This window comes from Leptinotarsa decemlineata, unplaced genomic scaffold, assembly GCF_025532065.1.
Source record: "Leptinotarsa decemlineata unplaced genomic scaffold, Ldec_3_MD MMD2_tig00000008_RagTag_RagTag, whole genome shotgun sequence".
Classification (NCBI taxonomy): Eukaryota; Metazoa; Arthropoda; class Insecta; order Coleoptera; family Chrysomelidae; genus Leptinotarsa; species Leptinotarsa decemlineata.
In genome coordinates, this window is record NW_027412537.1 from 1,371,369 (window position 1) to 1,389,804 (window position 18,436).

Genomic DNA, 18,436 nt, shown 5'->3' on the forward strand with positions numbered 1-18,436 from the left:
CAAACACGCGAAACACTTCTAACTTTTATGCTTTCCACCAACAAAGTAAACAAGCTAAACAGCTGCAACTGTTAACATATGTTCGAGAATAGTGTACCCATATAAAAAAATTAAAACAATCGCTGATTGAATGTTCGTAGCCCGCGAAATTTGAACAATAACTTTATTTTTCGTAAAGACCTCGTATACGTACACACTGTATATAGAAGATATACCTACTCCAAAAATTGCATTTCTGCTTCGTATATATTGCGTTTATATGTATGTGTTGACTTATACAATTCATTAATTGGACATCAGTCCGCTTAGCGAAACGCGTCTCAAATAAAATGTATTGTGGAAATTGTAGGTATATCATCAAACTATAATTCGAATAGGTTCCATTAGAGGCGATCCCAAGTGAGATCCAGTAGTACCATTCATTAATAAATTTGGCATAAGCTCTGACGAGTCAGAATTTTTTTTATTAAAAGAGAATCATTTCTCATTACTGCTCCAGCTTATCGTTTCAAAACAATGAATCTGAATAAAAACTAATATTCAAGGCGATTTCATCATTTGCAATGCAATTATGAGCGCCTTGATTGTCGCTTAGTAGATTTCACTGACTGAATGAATCCATTGAACTAGTTAGCCAGGCCAGCATGCCGGTTAACCACAGAATCCTTCGCCGTCATTTCTGCCGGACGCGGGGAATCCTATCCTGAGTGGGGACTACTTGGGTGGATTTGTGGGGTCGCGAAATTGCATACACCCCACCCTCTTTGAAAATGCTTCTATTCTGCAACCTACGGTCATTCAAGGCTTATAAAGTACTTCTTTCGCTTTTCTACACTAGTAAATATCACAATCTGCACTTGATTTCATAGTGGAAAACGGTTGATTCGGGCAGCAGTTCGGAGAAAAAAAATCAGGTGTTTGAAAAACTGTAGCGGTGAGCATTGACACGTTTCTTATAATTCATAGGTCAATCACAAAAGGAGCGATATCATCAAAGTGTTTTTTTTCAATTTTAGGATTTTTTTAAAGAAAAAGTTATATTGAGTTTTAAAGCGGTACTAAAAAAAACAAAAATCCTAGTGAAACAAATCTCCTTTCTGATTTGTTTTGTTTCAATATCATCAATAAAAGTATCCGCAGGAGTAGTGATAGTATTTTTATTGTGAAATTCAATTTTCATTACAATATTGATAATGTAAAAACTGGGAAAAAATTACCCTATCACTCACTTTTCTCGAATTCTAATACAATTTTAAGAAACATATACATAGGGTTTTTTCTTCGAAATATCAACACTTTGGTGCACTTCCCTCCTTCTAACAACATATATTTCATGAGTTTGTTATCAATATTTGGAGTGAGTTACAGTCATGATACCTGAAACAATATTTCCAATTCGACAAAAATTTTGAAGTTATTTTCATTTTCAAAATATTCAATAAATTTTTAATTTGAATATGTAACGTAGTGGATAGATCACCTGAATAGCAGGATGTTTTGAGTTCATATTTCATTTTTATGAGTCAAGAACTTGTTTTCTCGGATACGATTGTTCAAAATGTTGAAAAGTAGATAGGTATTGTTTATTTCAGAAAAAAGAAAAACTATTTTCACTTTGTTATTTTTGATAGTCCCAGTATGTTTCAAGCGCTTTCACTGGATGAATGAAGTGGAAAATAGGATCATTTACAGCTGCTCGATAGCTCCGTCACGCTGGAACCCGCTTTGAAAGAAATCTACTTTTTTTTAGCCTACTTTACCTACAAACGATACTGATAAATGTAGTAATGTTCATTTCTTGTAGTCTTATCGGTTACTGAGAAAGAACTATTGATATTATTCTAACTACGAAGAACGAGTAATGTGCCAAAATGTTCTGAAATAGGTTCTAAATGGATTGTAGTTTATTGTGGTGACAAAAAAATATCACTATATTTTATATTCTTCTGAACTAGAGCAAAAAGCTACTATAACAAGACTACAGATCATAAAATAAAAATTGTCCTCAAACTACAAACGATGAAGTTGATTGTAGCTGAAATTAGATATTTGTAATTACCATTAAACACATCAAAAGTGAATGAAATGAAATCGAGTATTTTCCAACTGAATTTGTAGCGAATCAAAAACAAAATTTCAACTACAAACGATGCTGATGAATATAGTAGAGTTCATTTTCTTGTAGTCTCACCAGTTACTGAGAAAGCACTATTGATACTATTCCAACTACGACATACGAGTAACAATGCGCAAGAAAGTTTTGAAATAGGTGATTGATTATAGTATATTGTAGTAACAACACAATATTAATTAATTTTATATTCTTTTGAAGTATAGAAAAAAGCTACGATAGCAAGACTTCAAATCATAAAATAACAATTAAACACATCTTTCTTGCGCATTGTTAGTCGTATGTCGTAGTTTGAATAGTATCAATAGTGCTTTCTCACTAACTGATGAGACTATAAGAAAATGAACTCTACTGCATTCATCAGCATCGTTTGTAGTGAAAATTTTGTTTTTGATTCACCACAAATTCAGTTGGAAAATACTCGATTTTATTTCATCCATTTGTGATGTGTTTAATGGTAACTACAAACATCTAATTTCAGCTACAATCAACTTTATCGTTTGTAGTTTGATTCCATTTTATGATTTGTAGTCGTGTTATAGTATTTTGTTGCTATAGTTCAAAAGAATATAAAATATAGTGATATTTTGTTGTTACTACAATAAACTACAATCCATTTAGAACCTATTTCAGAACTTTTTGGCACATTATTACTCGTCCTTCGTAGTTGGAATAATATCAATAGTGCTTTCTCAGTAACCAATAAGACTACAAAAAAATTAACATTACTACATTTATTAGTATCGTTTGTAGGTGAAGTAGGCTAAAAAAAATAGATTTTTTTCAAAGCGGGTTCCAGCGTGACGGAGTTGTGATCGATATGCCCGTCTAGCGGTGTACAAGCCTTTCTAAATGGCTATTCCCTACATAGGGGTTGATGATATAAAATTAAAATTAAGCGTTATTTGTATTTTTCAATGTCACATCATAAAAAAATTAAAACAAAGAATTTTGACAAAAAAAAAATTTGGGGTGGAGCACCCCTATTACTTAGGGGTATGAAAAATTCTCAGACCTACCAAATACATATACAGGGTGTTAATGAATAAGTGTAAAACATTTAAGGAGGTGATTCCTCATCGAAAAAAAGATAAGATCTGTCATATAAAGAAACTTCATTGGATCATCCCTTATTACATAAGATACAGCCCCTTAAAGGGGATACATAAAATTTGTATAACAATTTTTTTCACAAGCACTGAGAAAGTTACACAATTGAAATTACCCTAACGTTTTGTACTACCAAAAAAATACTTAGCCAGTAATTTATTTGGTTTACCCCATGGTTGTAAGGGGTGGAAAACGCAACCCCTAAAATTAATTTCCAATGTAACTTTTTGTCTTATTATTTGTTTATCATTTGAAAATTCATTCCCGATAGCCTGTTTCATTCTAAACAAAAAATGTCTCTTGGTTTTTTTGCGCAAAATAAACCAGTTCGCAGCAAAAAATTATTTTACGAACAACTACAGAGATACATCGTTATTAAAAGTGAACTGGATTTATTGTTATTTTGTAGTTAGTACCTGCATTAAACGATTAAAGGGTAATAAACAAAACTAATTCATCAATAACAAAACACACATGTAGAAATGTCTACCTTCAGACATTACGCATGCGTCTAGACGTCGGCGTATTGAGCCACGTATTCGCTCAAATATTTCTGGAGTCTCTCTGATTACCCTGCAAACATCGATGATGCGGTTTCTCAAGTCCTCTACATCGCGAACAGGAGTATGATAAACCAAATGCTGTAAATGGCCCCAAATAGAGAAATCGAGAGGATTGAAATCCGGGGATCGAGCGGGCCAGTTCTGTGGTCCTCCTCGACCTATTCACTGATTTGCATATTTTTCAGTTGAATGCTGACGTACTACTTTACTAAAATGGGCGGGAGCCCCATCATGTATGAAAAACATATCCTTTCTGACGCCCAAAGGAACTTCCTCCAGCAGTACTGGATGCACTTCTCTTAAAAATTGAACGTATGCCACACCATTCAATCGAAGAGGTAGAAAATGAGGCTCAATTAAATCATCCCCAATAACTCCGAGCCACACGTTAAGAGAAAACTGTTCTTGATGGTTAGGGTGAGGGTTTTCATCAGCCCATATGTGGTAATTATGAACATTAATAATCTTGTACCGAGAAAAACCACATTCATCTGTGAATTCTAAAGTCTTCAGAAATTCACAATTTCTTCTAATCGTTTCCAGCATCCAATTGCAAAATTCAAGACGGTTCGGAAAGTCTCGCGGTAACAGTGCCTGTACTCGTTGCAGATGGTAAGGGTATATGAGTTGTTCCTTTAAAATTCGAAATACCGTCATATGATCAACATTTAGCTGGAAAACAATATTTCTAGTACTGGTAGTAGGTTGTTCTTCAATCAAATTAAGTACTGCTTCATCAAGCTGTGGTGTTCGCACTTCTTTTGTCGAATGAACCATATTCTCGTAATCGTTGATGAAGTCGAGCAAATATTCTATGTGAAGGATGCTGCCGTTGAGAATACATTTCAGCATATCTTCTAGAAGCTTCTAACCCATTCCCCTGTGACAGACCGTAAACGTAATGCATATCAGCCATTTCCTCATTTGTGTATGCCATTTTAATAACAATTGAATTATTTAAGTAACAAATTAAGAACAGAACAACAACACACAATTAGTATTAATTCAATTTCGAAAATTCACAAACTGACAGCGTCATATCAATTTAATTGTCACTATCGCTAATAGCGACCTACTAGATAGATTAGTTTCGTATTTTCGCATTTATGACGATGTATCTCTGTAGTTGTTCGTAAAATAATATTTTGCTGCGTACTGGTTTATTTTGTTTTTTGTTCAGAATGAAACAGGCTATCGGAAATAAATTTTTAAATGGTAAATAAATAATAAGAAAAAAAATTACATTGGAACTAAATTTTTGGGGTTGCATTTTCCACCCCTTACAACCATGGGGTGAACCAACAAATAAATTTCTGGCTAAGTGTCATTTTGGTAGTACAAAACGTTAGGTAAATTTCAATATTTTAACTTTTTTAGTGCTTGTGAAAAAAATTGTTTTACAAATTTTATGTACCCCCTTTAAGGGGCTATATCTTAACAAGGGATGCTCCAATGAAATTTCTTTATATGAAAGATCTTTTTTTTTCGATGAAGAATCACCTCCTTGAATGTTTTACACGTATTTAGTTACAGCCTATATAAATTTTCATAAAAATCAGTTTTAATACTAACATTTGTTCACAAAAAGAATTTGAAGCTTTAATGACTTCTAATTATTATATGCGAGTGCTTTCGATAGCAGGATGTGCTATCATATTCATGGTTCTACTCAAATTGAAAGTTTTATCTTCTAGTTTGTTTTTTGGAGAATGCCTAAGTGCAGGTATTTTTCCTCCTAAATTTGCCTGTACTTGGCTTACACCAGGTAATATCCTTTGTGATGGTGTTTCACTAGGTTCACTGTTTCTAGGAATGTGTATTATTTTGTGGAGTATATTGAATGTTAGGTCTTGTTGTGTTTTGATATACTGTTGTCCGGGTCAATCACTTAGACTTGCACTTACATGACTCGAGGACGAGGCCGCAATCTCCCTTGTCCCCAAGTCTCGTTACTAGTTCTATGTTTGCTGTGTTCCACTCTAAGTTCGTACTTAGTTCGTAAATTATATCAAAATCTATCTATATCATTAAATTGAAATTCCTGATTATGACTTGAACAATTAAATACCCAGAGTATGAACTTTAATGAACACTTTCGATAATACTTAGATACAGTGACAATAAAAATCAAAATTTTATCTGAAGTGTTGTTTGTACTCAATACAACGACATCATAGTTCATACCTGACGAAAAATGTAATAATTTTCACATTTCGCTACAACTTGGGAACAAACACTGACTATATTTCAGTTAATGATATGTGTTTTTGAGATTAGAGGTCGAAAAACTACCAAGTAGGTTGAAAAATAAGCGTTTTTTGATACATCGTTTTGCTTGCAGATAACAATGGATTGTCAACAAATCACAATTCCAAACTAGATTTCATGAAATTCATTATATGCCATATCAGTTTCTTGAAAACTATTGATTCTGATTCATTATGATTCAATCAATAACTGAAACTGAAACTCAGGGCTTCATTGAAAAATTCATAATGTATATTCAAATGAAAATAAATCATCAATTTTTGTGAAATGTTTCATTTTATATTCCTTTTACCAATCGTAGTAAAGCCCACCCTCCATAGAAAGATACTATCCATGATAATCTATCTATACTAGTATAATCTATCTATACTAATATAAATGTGAAATTTTATGAGGATGACCTCGTTAGTCCTTAGCTCGCACAAGTTTCTCAACTTCTGAGAGTTGTCGTTCGTATGGGGGCGACAGCTGATTAACGGAAAAACAGATTTTAAAGAGAACAGAACAGGTATATTTGTGGCTCTTTCACGCGTAATCGATTGAACGGATTCAGATAAAACTTTACGTAAATACAGCGTATACATCAGAATAATATATAGGCTATAATGTATAAATGTTTTGGGTAATCTTGTTCATAATATAACGATAAGTAATAATTAAGTCGGAAAAATTCTTGCTCCCTGTGAACTGTCTTGACGTGCGCTGCCTATATCGTAGGAGTTGCACGAAGATAATGTACCTTAAGATTGTTTATCGTGAAAAGTTCTCAATAAAAGTCCGCGATAACAAATATCTACCTCTTATATGGTAGCCACTTTATGCAAAGTACCATTAAATTGGATACTCTTTTAGAATGCACATTTTAGAATATAAATCAAATTGATACATTTATCGTTTCAAGTATTTACCCTAAGTAATTTTTAAGATTAACTTGATGAACCGCAGTAAGCCATTACGCGTCGCGTCTACTGTAAGATGATGGTGGCGATGCGCGGGGGTAGAGAGGCGATCTAAGCAATGAAGTGCCATCGCCAAGAACGCGACCTGAACGCGGGCAGACGCGTGAGGGCAAACGTCATGTACGGTTTTGTTAGTTTTGCAAATTTCTTCATAGGTAACATAATTCGATTCTTGAAGCTATTCATTATTTTCAAAGTTCTGAAGTTGAAAACCTGAAGTTTTGGGTTGATTGAAAAATATTGTAACTATCTGTTCAAAGTGGTATGTCATGAACCGTAACGTGACAAACGAAATGCTACGCGTGCGAAGCCGTGGCAAAAACTGGTGATTATATAACTTCCACGATAAATTTAATATATATGTCGATATCAACAACGACTCATTACATGCAGAAAATGGAAGACAGAAATTAAACCTGACGCCAATTTCAAACTTTTTTTCAAAGGATCAATAGTAAATTATTAATTCACTTCAGTTCCAACCAGAATTTTTATAGTTTTCAATAGATCTGGACGGCTTAAAACACCGGGTCCTTTTGCAAAATACCTACTTCGAAAACAAGAAAATCACCCGTCTAAGAGTATTGAAATAACAAGTTTTGATTTTGAACCAGTTCATAATTGTTGAGTAAAAGATAACAATGAGAGGGGCAGAATACCAAAAATTTGATCAAATCTAATTGACTTGTGATGTTCTCATTCTACTAATATACAAATAACTCCTAACTTCAGGAACTGTAAAGATAAAAAAATAGCTTTCTTTCCCAAAAATTAATCACTCCTAAAAATATAACCCCTTCAATTCAAAAAAATAGCCTTTAGAAAAGAACAGATTTCAGACTCTTTATGAAATTATTTAAAATTATGTCTGTGAATTTTTTGTATATGTCATGCACTGTTTGAAACCTTTGATGTAGTATAATGAATATTACTGGAGTTTTTTTCCAATATCAAACCTCGACACGTGTTTCGATCACCAAGTCTTCATCTTCATTATTATTATCATTATTTGTTATAATTAGCCGAATAGGTATGTGCAAAAATATAAAAGCATGGCATTTCAAGCCATCCGTTCCCAGAAAACAATTATTCTAAGATTCACCTTCATATTCACTCAATTTTAACAATTACAGTTACAAGCCTTGCAGTTATTAATAAAGGTCAGTTTTAATTGGATATTGAATGCATATTTCTGTTGATAAAAGTCAGTTATGAATTTGATTTATTAATCAATTACAATATTGTGTTATTTCAATAAATCTATTTTTACATTTTTTTTATCAATCTTCCTCAACAGATTATCGTAACCTAATTCATATTTCTCTTTCTTACCGCTAATATATTATTGTCTGGTGAATGTTAAAAGGCGGAAAAACATTATTGAAATATTTTCACTATTTTACAGCTTATAGATACATGAACAGTAATTGATTTAATTCCGGTTGGAGAAATTTTCTTTTATTTGAATAAACTCAATGTTGAAGGTTTTGACTCCCATAACCTGAAACTTGTATTCAATTTGAATCATTTAGATATGTATATAAAATTATTAAATAATGAACGGTTCCATCCAAAAACAAATATCTGAAGGATAAAACGTAAAATGGTCGGAAATAGAAAAGTAACATAGGCATGAATTATATATTCTATTGTTATCTTGTTTTACAAATTTTACTGTATCAATTTTATCTTTGTTGAAATTGCAACCAACATTATATTACATATTTAAATTTAAAATACTTAAGGAAGAAATAGCTATTAATAAACCACCCTCACCGCGGACAGCCAATGGCTTTGCGGTTGGATATAATGTTGAATTTCATCCAAATAAACCTTGTTATTATTTTTTAATCGAAGTATGCGCTGGTCAGGCCCTATCCCCAGAAACCCCAATGATACATTCGGGAGGGCGCGCCAGCATTATCAATCAACGACCACTCCCCACACCGTGGGGTAAGTGATCATTGGGTCCAAAAATCATGTGGCCTGAACAAGCGCAGTGAGCCAAGAATGACAGACTTCTGCATCTGTCCGGCAAGATTTCTGCCAGTATGATTTTGAGTTTTAAGATTACGGAGGGCATCATTCCACCAATGACTCCAATAATCAGAACAACCATCTTAACAGAGTAGTCTGGATAGAGTCTGCGGAGTTCGAAGAGAAAATCTCGATATTTTATCCGTTTCTCCTCCTCTTTTTGGAAGATATTCGTTTCCTCAGGAGCTGAAAACTCCACGATAAATATCGTTTTGCTCTGGTGGTCTACATCAGGCTTATAAGCTTGTATGAGCCTGAGGGTGGGGAACGGATAGTTCCAATAAATTAGGCACTTCTTGTTCCCCACAAAGGATTCAATATCCTCCTGAACGTAGGACAACACCGGTGTCTTTTCAATACCGTAAGAGTGCCGAAGATGGTAATATAGCACTCCTAGGCCGCGTTATGTCGATGGATATAGGTCGAGATCGCATATGCTGGACATGCTAATAGCAAGTGCATTAGGGTCTCGGACTCCTCTCGGCAGGCCCTGCACCTTGTGTCAGGAACCTCTATATCCATCACGCGACTGCGGTAGACTAAAGTGTTGAAGACACCATCCTAGCAAGCCATGATGAACCCCTCAGATTCCGACTTCAGCACACTCGACCTGAGTGTGCTCTTTGATAAGCCAAGGTCTTCAATGTTATTGAAGAAGACCCCATGCATTGGCTTATCCTTGAGTTTAAGCAGAAGTGAGTTCGATCTTTGCGGCTTTTATATGAACTTGTTGCTGAACGGGTTCCAACTCGGTGACAGAGTTGTGGTCACCTCGTTCGAACAGAGTTCATCAGTTCATCAGCTCCAACTCGGTGACAGAGTTGTGGTTACCTCGTTCGAACCGAGTTCATCAGCTGCTCGGGCAGCTGCCCTGAAGAGAAATGCTCCAATTCCTGCTCTCTCATGATCACGGACCATGAGAGAAGGGGATCCTAACTCCTAACGCATTTACAGTCTATATCCAGTACCATTCTGTCATGTAGACACTCTAAACTCGGAAGTCCGCGGCCTCCCTGTTGTCGGCGGCAGTACAACTATGGAACGGACGATTTGGGATGCAAACTCCTATAGAGATGCATCATTTTTCGGGTCTTTACGTCGAGTTGATACATCAGCTCCTCCCGAGTCCACTTCAATACTCCAAACGAGTAGAGGGAGATTGGAACGGCAAGCATATTTGTTGCAGCAACTTTGTTATTCCCCGACAGTTCCGATGACCAGATCTGTCGAAGTTTGTGCTGATACTTGCCGCGGAGAGAGTTCTTCACTGTTGTTACCTCTTGTCAGTGGCGTTGTTCCACCCCGAGGTAAGTATACGTCTCTCCGGCATCCAGATGGTGTAGGATGCTTCCATCTACGAGCTGCGCATCCTCTCCGTAGTCCCCGCATCGTCCTCTTTTGAGACGGACCATTGCACATTAGTCTATCCCGAATTTCATACCGATAGCATGCATGTACTCTTCCACCAACCTCAAAGACTGATGGAGATTCTTCTCTCCAGAGGCATAAAGTTTAAGATCATCTATATAAAACAAATGGGTGACCTTGTGCCTCCGGTTTCCGGGGTGCCACAGTTATACCCTCGAGTATTTCTGAGCGCAACGGATAATGGCAATAATGAGATGCAGAAGAGAAGGGGAATAAGATCCATAGTGAAAATATTAGTGAACAAAATGCAGAAACGAATTAAAAAATATATTCAGGAGATCGGACCGTAGTTTTTCAGCATATACTTCAGATTTTCTGCTGAAAAAACTCTTAAAATTTTATAATTCGAACATTTAACTTCGAAATTGTAGAAAAGTGTATAACCTCACAAACCAATAACTTTATATTTTATGTTAAGAAAACGAATATGAAACCTTCGAAAACAGTAATATCAATTTTATATCTCCAGAAGATAATATTCAAATATTTTATAAATTTTACAGCCTATGATATAATATCGTTCTTCTGAGCCTAAGAACGGAACAAAGCATTGATGTCGAAGGGCCAGAGCCAAACAGTTTGAGCCTCCGACAAAACAAATAGTTTGAAACCTCTGACATTGAATTTTAGACTGTTCTGTGCCTTAGATAGTTTGTTACAAACAAACAAAACAATAAATTATCGTTCTTCTGTGATCAGAATTTTAAAAACGGTTTATTCTATATGATTTATCAGTTTCAACCGATGATAAACTCGTTCTGAGAAAATAACGGCAAATAGAGTAGCAATTCTGATTGTTTACTATTTTATGCTTCAGCTATTGCAGCATCCTAATTTTGAAGGACAAGCCTAAGTAAATGGAGACGATGACATATTCTCTCACAAAGGTGGCATCTATGGGATGTCTGATTTTTTGTCAAATTTACAGACGGGTCCAAAAATTACGACCAAGGTGTCATTGGATTCGTATTTTTACCTAGAATGTTTAATAATAGGCCGGAAAAAGCGCTGAAAAAAATTACAAAAGTTATAAACAATTAAGTGAAAAAAATGGGGCTTTGGTTTTTTTTGAATATCTAGAAAAAATTTCAAAATTTTGAAAATTTGAAAAAAGATCTGAAAAGATCAATAAATCTGCGTAAAAAAGTCCCGACTCCCGATATGATTTTTACAGAGCCCTGGAAATAGAGCCATTTCGTCACTCTGACATAAAAACAAAAAAAAATATTCAAACATATTCAATGCGATTATTGAGGAATGAAAACATTCATGTGATGTTGAGATACATCAATAAACAATAATCCGCAGTCAAAAAATTCTTGTCTCAATTTTAATATTAATTATGCATTTGTTAATCAATAATTTTTTTTTTAATTGAAAGTTAATATATAAACCCCTATAATTATTTAACTGAAACCCTAGCATTTTTTCCTTTGGTGAAGTTATTCTCAATAGACTAAAACATAGATTGTCAAAGTGAAAAAATTGTTATTGTATTGTTAAAAACTACTTAATATTTTTTTCAATGCTATTGTTAATAAATTTATTATAAACAAACACATTGTTTATAAGCAATTCGAAAAAAAATGCATTATGTTAATTTTAAAAAATCATGATTTTCAGAAAAAAATGGTTCCTTAAAAAAGTCTTCATTGCTAAAAAATTCGTTTGTTAATTAACAATCGTTTTTTGTAACTAAATATTAAAATTAAGAAACCGTTTTTTTTAATCATAAATTCTATTGTTCTTCAAGGTTTTGAAAACAAAAATTTTATTCTTTTTTAATTGTTTATTCAAAAAAATATTGGCAAAGGGAAAAAAATTGCTGGATATCATAGATAAAAGTTCTCAGTTGATGCAATACGTGGAAGTCTTCTACAATCCCGATGCATCTCGTCAAGATATTGAAGTAGCTGGAGAGTGAATTATGCTGGCCTCGTACGGTCAAGTCGATACTAATTCAACATCAGGCCAGTGTCGTGTTTCACGATTTTTAAGTATGATTGCGAAATCAAACACATCGATCAACTTAGCGAATTTACCTCCAACAACAATAGCAACACTCATTCAGGACATATTACCAAGTTAAGTTTTGGATTGGTAATTATAATTTGAATCCGGAAGATTGGGGTTGGATCAAATCTGAAACAATGTTCCTGCCAATAAAAATAACGGAAAAACTGGCGCCTGACGACTTGCTTAAGCTGGTAAATTGTGCCTGCATAAAAGAGTGTACTACTCGATGTGGATGTAAAATGGCTAGGCTTCCTTGCTCATTTTTATGCAAAATTGTAAAGGTAAAACATGTTTCAACAGTACAAGGCCGTCACTTAATAATGACAATGATGATGCTTATATCATGATCGGTCGATTAAATCCTATCGATAGTAATCCCGATGGAAATGAAAACGACCTTAATAATTATCAAGATTATCCAATAGGAGTTCAAGAATACTGTGAACTGAGACTTGAAGAAGTCGAAGAGGAGGAGGTTCAAGGAACATCACGACAAGAAAATTCAGAAAAAACCAAAGATGATGAGTCACCGCCACTAAAACGATCTAAAAAAATAATAAAAACTAAGCATAATTTGAAAAATTTCAAAATAACTATCAGTATGTTTTCGATTTTGTAAATTCCCTGAAAACTTAAAAAAAAAATCTTTTTTTTGATAAATAACAATCAAAATTGAAAAAATGAATAAGTAAATAATTAAATAAATAATAATAAATTTATTTATCCTTAAGAGATAATTTCCATGATATAGGATATGTCATAAAATACAGGAAACAGTGAAAACAATAAATAAGTAAAATCTACGTGTTACATTATTCATTTCATTGAGGGGCAATAATCTGAAACATTGTAAAAACATGACTCTACTAAGTGTGATGTCAATTCGGCTTTAAATTTCATGAAATTTTGTTCACCCTTAATACTGATAGCAAGACAATAATAAAATTTAATGCCAGTAAAATTTGCAGATTTCTCGTACAACGAGCTGGTATGTTTTGGGATCCTGAGTAGGTTTCCGTTTCTAGTAGGGTACTGGTGCATGTCTGAATTCAATTTGAATTTGTCAATATTTTGTTTAACATATAATAGTATTATATATATATATATATATATATATATATATATATATATATATATATATATACATATATATATATATATATATATATATATATATATATATATATATATATATAAAATCTAGAAAGGTTAATGCAGTCAAACTGCTGGAAAATAATTCCATGGAAATCAAAAAAATAAATAGATAAGTACTCTTTGATCATTCCCATATTGATTTCAATTTAAGAGCCACCGGTATACAGCTGTTTCAGCCTATTGGGCATCGTCAGTACCGGGCAGGCGGTCCTCGATTGAAGACAAAATGAGAAAAAACCAAGAAAGTACTTGATAAAAATAGCTGCGTAAACGCAAGCGAAACATAAGTGGAACCACCTATTGGTGTATATATATTTATATATAAATATATATATATATATATATATATATATATATATATATATTTCAATAATAAATTCTACAAAAAGGATTTGAAGCTTTATATCTTCTATTAATTATCTGCGATCGCTTTCGACAGTTGGTAGTACTGTCATCATCTGGCACTCCTCAAACTGAACTGGTCATCCTGTTGTCTGTCTCTTTATACGGTCAGAGCGTCCTAACTTAGGTATTAAAGGTACTTTAGGTAAATTTGCCTGTATTTGTTCTGCATCAGGTACTCTTCTTCGTGTTAGATCTTCTCTAGGAATGTGTATGGTTTTGTTTAATATATTGAATGTGAGATCTTGTTGTGTTTTGATTTGTACTTGTTCCTTGATAAGTGATTCTCAATAAGTGAAACAATTCGTGGACACAACACTCCAAAAAAGGAGTAGGTAGCTCTAGCTGCCTACGTGGTCGTGTTAGATGTAGTCTGAGAATTCTAGGTCTTCTAACTGGAACCACAAATGTGCGGTTGGCTTCTGTTGTTGACTCCGTGCGTATGTGTTGTTTCCTGCTTTCGGCAAACAAGTGTTGCACATCTTTACACTTGGCGGTCATTATTAATATATATATTATATATATATATATATATATATATATATATATATATATATATATATATATATATATATATATATATATACATAGATATAGATTATTTTCGAGTGTGTATGATATACATCAAAAGGGGGAAATTCGTGGACAAGACACTCAAGAAATATGGAGGCACGTGTTTCTGGCTATTGGCCTCATCAGCGCGGTGCACCGCGCTGATGAGGCCAATAGCCAGAAACACGTGTCCGCGGTTTGCCTTCATATTTCTTGAGTGTCTTGTCCACGAATTTCCCCCTTTTGATATATATATATATATATATATATATATATATATATATATATATATATATATATATATATGTATATATATATATATATATATATATATATATATATATATATATATATATATATATAGAGGAGAAGGTAATCGTTGCTGACTAGTTAGGAATGGAACTAACAAATAATGGGGCTGAGCAGCAAATGAAAGAGTACTCTTTAAAGTTTGTCTTTGCTTTATTCTTTTTTTTATTTTTTTTAAAAGTGAATATAGGATAATAACAATTGGATTGTTTTGGATTGGATGTATTATATATTTCAATCCAATTGTTATTATCCTATATTCACTTTTAAAAAAAATAAAAAAAGAATAGAGCTGCACAGGTAGAAATTTCCATAACAATTCTTTACAAGTCAAAGTTGGTAACAGCCTTTATCACTAGAACCACTACATATGTCATGTCAACTATCTGTCAATCCCTCCAAATTAATGTTTTGTGAAATTTCGACATGTGACATTATTCTTCCTTCAAAATAATTTTAAACTGTAACGTTTTTCACAAATATTTTATCCAATATTAGACATCCTTTAACCAGTTTTATAAATGTATTGTATCAATGTTCATCCATCATGTTGTGTCCAATATTTTACATGACCACCGTATGAAACATCCTCAAAAAGTTGTAAGTCTAACCACTCATAATTATATATTAATATTACTTACACCATCATATTGTAGCATCCCTGATGATGGAAACAATTTATTAAATTTCCGAAAGCTTGGACAAACTTTAAAGAGTACTCTTTCATTTGCTGCTCAGCCCCATTATTTGTTAGTTCTATATATATATATATATATATATATATATATATATATATATATATATATATATATATATATATATATATATATATATATATATATATATATATATATATATATATATGGAATGGATGAAAAAGGCAAGTGTCAAGGTATCACAATATAAAAATGAAACAATATTTTTCGAAACCTTGAAGAACAATAAAATCAATGATTTAAAAAAAAAGGTTACTTAATTTTAATATTCAGTCACAGAAAAATATTGTTAATTAACAAACGCATTTTTTAGCAATGAAGAATTTTTTAAGGAACCATTTTTTTCTAAAAATCATGATTTTCCCAATCAACATAATGCAAAAAAAATTTTGAATTGCTTATAAGCAATGTATTGGTTTATAATAAATGTATTAACAATAGCCATAAAAAAAATTATTAAGTAGTTTTCAAACATGAGACATTGAAGCATTAAAAAAAATTATATATTTTTTATCATTTATAATTTTCAATTGTTAATAAAAAAGTAGAAAAAAACAATTTTTTATTTTGGAAACGGTAATCTATTTTTTAGCCTATTAAGAATAAATTTATCTAAAGAAAAAAAATCCAGGGTTTTAGTTAAATAATTATAGGGGTTTTTATATTAACTTTCAATTCAAAAAAAGTTATTAATTAACAAATGCATAATTAATATCAAAATTTATACAAAAATTTTTTGACTGCGGATTATTGTTTATTGATGTATCCCAACATCACATGAATGTTTTCATTCCTTAATAATCGCATTGAATATGTTTAATAATTTTTTTTGTTTTTATGTCAGAGTGACGGAATGCGCGCGGAAGCCAGACTACCCGGTTTTGGCTCTATTTTCTGGGGCGTGTTAAAATTATAAACAATTGAGATACAGTTTCGGGAGTCGGGACTTTTTTTACGCAACTTTATTGATATTTTCAGATTGTTTATAACTTTTGTAATTTTCTTCAGCGCCTTTTCGGACCTTTCCTTGAACTTTCTAGGTAAAAATACGAATCCAATGACACCTTGGTCGTAATTTTTGGACCCGTCTGTAAAATTTAACAAAAAAAGTACATGTGAACCAGACATTGAAGAGTTCGTTTACCTCAGTAAAAATATGATAACCCATAATGCAGATTTTGTGAATAGTGGCTAACTCTCAGCCATCGTTGAATTGCTGATTCATATATTGCCATAAATGAAGATCTATAATTGATGTCAATTCAGAAAAAAGTTTTCAGATTTGGATTGATTTGAGGTCATAAACTTTATTTTGAAAGGTATTCCTAGACATATCGCCATCGATTTTGTATTGGCAGGAAATATAAATAATGAAGGTTATCTGAATATGAATAAATTGATGGATGCAGCACTACATGGTAGGAGATCATCATGAAAAATGAGAAATGAAACTTTTTATGTTGTTTACCACTGCAATGACTGCGGTTTGGTCCTATTAGGACATTTTCGAACAATTACAATTGTAATTGTTACAATAATTGTAATTGTTTGGAAATGTCCTTATAGGACGAAACTGCAGTAACATTAGTTAAAAATAAAGTGGTAAAAAAACGTAGAATGTTTCAATTGTCATTTTTGATTATCTCAATATGCCAGAAGGAATTATTTGCGTTTTGACAACTCCCAATTCTGAGGATTTCTGAAAGATTGGTACCTTTCCAATGAAGTCACTGAATCGGCGCCCTCAATTTCTATTACTTCATTGCAACTATCAGATGTTATCTCCGCAATAATTAGCAGAAAAAACACCCAGATTTAAACGATTTTCTTTCAAGCAACATAATAATTTTTTACCTTAGCAAGAGATATATATCAAAAGAAACTGCAGGAAAAAGCTTTTCACGCTGTTTTATGATGTCTTGAGATTGACCTTCTAGTAATCCATTAATTACAATAATTAGATCTTATGAGTAACATCAGTTGAGGTCAGTTTTCTTTTTATATTTGATCAAATCAATTGATACCATTCAATTAATTAATTGCCTTCTCATATTTATTCCATGAAATACATGCTTCAATCAGTTACCTTATCAGATTGACCTTCATCATAGCAGTACCATTGATTTTTAATAATTTGTTCCTTCCTATATTCTCCTCGGACTTATGCGTTTTAATATTCCAAACTATGTAGATTTTTTGAATATATAAAGATTCGAGGTCCCTTCTGAAAATCACATAATGCATTGGGTATCCCTTGATTGTTGTCTGAAACTTTCAATTGTAATAATAATCTTCCTATCAACTACTAAATTGGGTACCCATGGACAAATTATGTGTAGGTACGGAAAATAGGAAGACATGGAATCCTTATATAACACTATTCAGCGGCAGGTGTATACACTAAATCCAAAGATGAGTTCATAAATTTTCCACGTCATGAATTTACATCTATACTAGTGGTATGCTTGTTAAATTATAAAACAACGATAAAAATAAAAACAACAATAAAAATTAATTGGCCCTCCGGGGCGACTTCATTGATTCCAGTGGCGCATTTGCTTTTTCAGCTCTAGGAAAACCTGGAAATACCTGCAGCACCACATCATCTGAAGATCTTGATCTGCCAATGTCCTCTCTCTCATAAAACAAAATGTATGGTGTCTCCAGAGGCTCCAATAGATTCAATACATCGCCAGAACACTTCATGACACGACTATCGTCAAACTTAAACCAGTCCGTTTCTTCTTTGACCAAGGCGTAATAATGACTAAATTCAACGCCAGAACCACA

General features: G+C 32.9%; 1 protein-coding gene across 1 annotated transcript in view; it reads left to right on the forward strand.

Annotated features, from left to right (window-relative positions):
- Positions 1-722: 722 nt before the first annotated feature.
- The window catches only part of e (nonribosomal peptide synthetase ebony), an 82,354-nt gene continuing 64,640 nt past the window's right edge, over positions 723-18,436 (forward strand). The window contains exon 1 of the mRNA XM_074170831.1: positions 723-934. The gene's annotated coding sequence lies outside the window, so the exon portion shown is untranslated. The remainder of the gene's footprint in view (positions 935-18,436) is intronic.